Consider the following 6,748-nt stretch of genomic DNA (forward strand, 5'->3'; position numbering starts at 1 on the left):
TGGTGGATATTGAGGGATGACCTGTGGCGCTCTCAGAATCAAGTCAACATCTTCATTATGTGGCTCATGTTCCAACTCCATGTCTGTTACTTCAATCAATTGCTCAATCTATTGAGCAAGTTCTTGATCCTGCATTTTCTCACCTTTCTCCTCTACTACTGGTTGTTCCAACTCTTCAACATGTATCAGAGTTGTTTCCTCCATCATCGTGCCTTGTCTTTGTTCTTCTTCCTACTTTTTCTTCTCTTCTCATTCTCTCCTCCTCAATTCCTGTTCTGCCATCATCTCCTTCTATGTCTCCTGCAGCCTCTGCTTTTCTCTATTCCTCTGCTATGCTCTCTTGATCAAATGCTCCCTCTTTTAATCCACTGCCAAAGCTACATTCTCAAGGATAGGATCAATCTTCATTTTGTAGCTTTTATCTCCCTCTTTATTGTGAACAATGTTCCTCTTTCCCTTGACCTGCACTAGATTGTTTCCTTTTGTTGTTGTTGTTGTTTTTGCTTCTGGAGTTGTTGTTGTCTTTAGAGCACCCTTCCAAGTTCTTTTTATACATATTGGCTCATTGAGTTTGGAGGCATTGTATCAGTACCTCCAAGGGTCCTCCTCTAGGAAATGAGATGTCTCATTGATCCATGGAAAGTAAACTCTCATACAGTGGTCCTTGCAAATGATATGGGGATGACACAGATTAAATTCCTTGGTGCCAATCTCAAATTTCATTATGTCCTTAGCCTCATCATCTGCATATTTCAAGCTTTTAATCACTTATAATCTGATCCGCAAAGGAAGAGTGGGCCATGGCACTTTCTTCTTCCTATGCATTCCTACTAACAACCCTGTTGTGAGGTGGTATGATACTTCTTGCATGACTAGTTTGTTAGTGGCATTCCTTGGTAAGAAATGTAGAGGCTTCTCTTCACCAAACACTCTGATGAAGGCACCACCTAGTGAGGCATACCAATCTACAATGTTTATTATTTCCTCCATTTATTCTCAGGACATGCAAGGTGGATCTTTCTCGAATATAAGCTTGTATAACAAGATGATAAAGTGGTTAGTTAGTGTTTCCATCACTCCTCGATAATTGCAGTAAAAAAAGAACTTGTAATAGATGTTCACGAAAATATATTGTGGTGTCCATGTCCTATTCATTCCAGAGAACTATTATTGCAGACAGATTGCATCCAGAAAGTAAGGGGACTTATAAAACCATGATTTCTCATTCTTGGGAAGTTTCCTAGCCTTAGCGACATGGGACTTCAACTATTGAGCCAACAAATCCAACTAGTTGAATGACCTTCCAGCGATGATGTAATCTTTGAGATAAGTACTCCTCCCTGGTGCTTCTTAGGCCTCCCTAATAATTTCCCTGTGCTCCGCCCTTATGTATCCTTCTTCAATGATTTGATCTTCAAGTTGCCTCTTCTTCTTCTTGTGGTCACCTTAGCTCTGATACCAAGTTGAGAAATCTATGAGGAAACTAGATTAAGTGATTTATATTACATTGGTAACTGCTTATGATGTATTTTTACTTAACTTGATTAGCTTCTTCTTCAACATGACTATTATTATGTTTTCTATCATCAAACAGTGACCAAACATTAAACATCAATGAGACAAGAGGACAGGAGTTAGGTTACTAGCCAAGCCGAAAACCTCTCCTCTTGAGGGGAAAACCCATGAGAATTCTTCTATTCTTATAGAATCTTCAAATGACGAATTCCAAGATCTAAGACCCTTAACAAAAACCCGTTCATGACCAAGTCAACCTTTCTTCTTAATGAGCTTTCCTTTCACAACTTACAACAACAAACTTTGACCTTCTAGTGACAACTTCAACCCCAACAACTTTTCCAGCAACTTCAACTTACAACAACTTTCCGGTGACTTCATCCTCTAGCAACTTTCCAACAACTTTTACCTAGAAGCATTAGAATTTTGTTGCACTTAAGAGAGAGAGAGGGACCCAAAAACTTCGACTCTAGCTTCCTTCTTGAACTTCACTTGCCTTATGACTTATTCCTTTTAAGATAAAACTCTTATTCTTACATTTTTGTATGTCTTGGATGTATGCTCCAAATAAGGTCAAATGCCTCTTAGACATAGGTTTTCCAGGGGTACAAATTGCCTCCATGAGGCTGGCTTGATCTTGTATGTAGGTCAACTTGTTCCAAATCGTTGACACGGCCTTGGAGGGTCTTTTATGACTCAAATAAATTTATTTTACATAATACAAGATGGCCAAAGGGGTCTTACATATATGACAATCACTCTTTTGACTTCATAATTCTATGAAAAACCTAGAAGAACTTAATGGGTACTTGACCTACAAATAAATTTACCTTCAGCATGAAACACATGCATCAAGAATGAAAATAATAAATTTATTTTTCTATTTTCGTTGAACACAGAAAATCATGATTACAATAGAAATTATGAAGATATAACCTAGTTACGCGTTTCAACATCAACGTCGTGACCAATTTGGCAAGAAGGAAGGATGGAACCTCCATTAGGAGGATCATGAATTGCATTGAATTGAAAATCCTTGTAAACAATATGTTGACCAATGACGTTTCTCCTTAGGACATACCCTTTAACATCAAGACGAGAGTGTCATTTTGTCTCTCCAATCCCATGAAGACAACGAAGGAGTTGTCATCCGTCTTCACACATGGCACAGATATGATAGGAGAATCCCCCCATTCTCATTAATATGGGCGAGAAGGAAGAAAGGATGGGTTGGAACAAGAGGCTTTGCTATCTTCATCAAGAACCTAACTGGGAATCCTCTCCTTTTCTGGGTTGTAGATTTAGACTCAGTGACAAAGTTGAAGCAGCTCATAGAGAATAGGTTGGGTATTCCTGCAAATACACAATGTCTCCTTTATGAAGGAAAGTTGCCACAAGATTTTTCTTAGATAAGGAACTACTGCATTTCAAGAAACTCTACCATAATCTTGAACCTGAGGTTGTGTGGAGGGGCTCGGTGATCCAAAAACCTTGGTGATTATGTCTCCTACAAGGATGCACCACAAGGAAAGGGCACCAATCCAACAAATTTACCTATGCACATCGCATGACCTCACGCTGCAAAACAAATGAAACAAGTGTCTTCCATGGAGGCTAACCTATAATTGGTAAACCACCTCTTTTATGCTCTCGAATCTATGGTTGTGATCTATAAGTTCAATGGCTTTTGGCCTAAATTTGATGCTTTGCATTAGTGGGTCTTTTCAACTTGCACCCCTAATTGTGATATTTATCTATGATCCAAGGGTTTCTTTATTGTACAATTTTATACTCAGGAATATCGGGAGAAAGTATTGAATGATGGGCCCTGGATATAGGGAAGAGTTTGGATCTTCATCACCCCTTGGTTCCGAAATTTTGATACCACAAAAATGGTGGTCTCAACAATGTTTGTATGGGAGAGGCTACCAAATCTCCTCGTTCCTTTCAAGTACCTCAAGTACCACAAGGCTCTAGATGATATTGAAAACACCCTAGGATCATTCAAAAATATTGACCTCGAAAGAACGAAGAAAGGTCTATTTACCTTCGTAAAAAACCATGTAGAAATAAACCTCGGTAAGGCCTCCCTAATCGCATTCTGCTAAAACATAATGTTTAGTGGACCGAATTTTTGGACTATGAATATATAGCATTCAGATGTCAAATATGTTACCAAATAGGACACTTGTAGAACACATGCCCAGAGGCAAAAAAAATTGCAAAAAATAAAAAGAGGAAAGCTCGAAAATCAAAGGGATGGTGGCCTTCTGATACCTACCTCTCAGAACAAGAAATGATGGAGAACCCTCCAAATCAAGCAGAAGGGGATGCTCTGGTGCAGAATGATGACACAACACATATGTGGAATGGAAATGAATCAAAAGAGTTCCAAGCACTAGATCAGTAGAAAAATGAGGCACACAAAGAATATGGAATAAGAGGTACAAAGAGAGATCACATTTCTGAGAGCACAAATTCAGACAAAGAACTTCCACCAAAGACAATAGGAAGTGAATTGGCAATGGTTCAAATACATCCCAACTCTCAGGGATGGAAAAAGGTGCAAAAAAAAGAAAGGCAAGAAAGAAAAGTTAAGTGATTATTATCACACTTAACTTGCAATATATTATGTAATTTTTTCCGTTTTTTTTTTCTTTTTGCACATAAGCCAAGAATCCTATCTTACCAAATGCTTTTGGCATCTACAAAATGCAATTTTGTTCCTTGTTTAAAGTAGAATAAAATTATAGATTCTTTCCCTTTGAAGAAAAAAAAAAGGAAAAGAAAAAAGAGTGCAATGCATAGTAAGTTCTTTCTCTTGATGTTTTGGACCAGCAAACCTAAGTATTGGTTTACTCAAATTTTTCAAAAATCTACCCTCCACCATAGAAGAAAGTTCATAACAACCTTTTACCATTCAATTTGTCTATACATTCTCTGAGGGATCTCAGTAATCGCTATAAACATATAAATCAAAACCAACTCTCTTGAACAAACAATTATCTACTTCAAACACCCTTATTCCAATCCAATTATTCAATTAAAATTCACCCTCTCCACACAAATAGTAGGTGTCAATTTCACTAGAAGGACCTTTATATTGTACCAAATAGGAAGATTGTTCTTTTGATAAATGTTCCAGTGTCACCATAAATGTGATAAAAAGAACATTGGAGCAGGGCTTCTGATAGTGGTTATCAATTTATATGGAAATGGCATTCTATTCTTTGCATTGTCAGGAACTTACTCTCTACAATACACTATATAGTTAGGGCAACCTAGAGATGATATCCATAGCTATCTATTGGGAAAGAAAGGGAAGAACAAGAAAAGAAAACCTCAAATTGGGTCAATACCTCTAGTGGTGAAACTCATTCATTTATTGAAAAAAAAACCATTTCACTCACTCCGATTAAATCGTGACTCGTAATTTTTTCCTTGCTTATACATTTTTCAATGGTTAATTTTGTGAGATCCCAGATTTTGTCACAAAAACCTTTTGGTAGGTAGGTGCCATTTTACTGATAACAAGCACAGTCCCATCACCAACCATACTACTGCTCATGAAAATATAGGGGGGGATATTATTCTCTAGCACACAAAGGATGACGAAACTATCAATTTGCAGCATGGAAGAACACACACAACACACAATCATTTGATGAAGCTCATTCCCCTTTTCTCTGGTATCTTTGCCTTTGGAATGGCAGAAGAAATATTATGTGAGGAGAAAGAGAAAAGCATCGAAGGTAAGAAAATTGGTTTCCTTCTCTCTGTTTTGACATCTCTGCTGGGGAAACCATGGATTACATACCTCCCCATCTAATTTATGATGGCCTTTAAGAGAATAGGGGAGACAATGGTAGGAAAAGAAGAGGTAGGCCACCTAAGTCCCATAAATGAGAGGAGGTTGGCCATTTTCATAGGGCAATGTATAGATGATATCCATAGCTATTGGTTGGGAAAGAAAGGGAAGAACAAGAAAAGAAAACCTAAAACTGGGTTAATACCTCCAGTTGTGAAACTCATGCATTTATTGAAAAAAAAAAAAAAACCATTTCACCCTCTCCAATTAAATGGTGACTTGTAATTTATTCCTAGTTTATACAGATTTCAAAGGTTAATTTTGTGAGATCCTAGACAGTGTCACAAAAACCTTTTGGCAGGTAGGTGTCATTTGACTGATAGCAAGCACAGTCCCATCACCAACCATACTACTACTCATGAAAATATAGTGGGGATATTATTATCTAGCACACAGAGGATGACGAAACTGTCAATTTGGAACATGGAAGAGCACACACAACACAATCATTTGATGAAGATCATACCCCTTTTCTCTAGTATCTCTAGCTTTGGAATGGCAGAAGAAATATTATCTGAAGAGAAAGAGAAGAGCGTCAAAAGTAAGAGTATTGGTTTCCTTCTCTCTGTTTTGACTATATTTACTGGGGGAAACCATGGATTACATACCTCCCCATCTAATTTATGACAACCTTTAAGAGAATAGGGGAGATAATGGTAGGAAAAGAAGGGGTAGGCCACCTAACCCCATAAATGAGAGGAGGTTGGCCATTCTCATAGGCCACCACTGGCTTCTCTTCCTGGGAAAGAAAAGCAAAAGTGATGGTGGCTGCCACTAAAATAGTCTACCAGAGGCACCATTTAGAGACTACAAGGAACCAAGTAGAGCTTGGGAATAGAATCAAGCGGAAAAGAGCCCAAACCCCTAATCCAGTAGTAGATGAGGTGGGAAAAGTAATTCGAGACCATGGGCATTCAAGTGGCAGAAACTCAACATATTTTACGATGGCAGATCTTTATAGGCATGTCTAGGGAATGATGGCCTCCAAATTTGGAGGGCAAGAGATTCACCCAATTATGGAGGAGCTAGATCAAATGGATGCCAAGTATGATGCATTCATCATGGCCATTCTCACCTTTAATGAAGAAGATGATGAAGAGGAAAATGACACTGGGAAAGATCAAATGCTGGATATTGATGAGGTAGGAAAGGAAGCTAGAAGTCCCTCAAACCCCATTTCCCTGGACACTAATGTCTAGGAATGACCCCCAGACCTGCCCTGTTATATACTTTTCTATGATGAATATGACATTAGTAGTAATTCTTTTGGATTATAGCCCAGTTAGTTCCAATTTTGGTTGTTAGTGTTACGGTAGTATGTATCGTAGACTCTAGAGGCAAAGGGCCCATTTTTTATTTATGCTC

Source organism: Pinus tabuliformis, chromosome 4_2 (genome assembly GCF_031772625.1).
Source record: "Pinus tabuliformis cultivar Carrire ecotype Pingquan chromosome 4_2, CPIR1, whole genome shotgun sequence".
In the NCBI taxonomy this organism is placed as follows: domain Eukaryota; kingdom Viridiplantae; phylum Streptophyta; class Pinopsida; order Pinales; family Pinaceae; genus Pinus; species Pinus tabuliformis.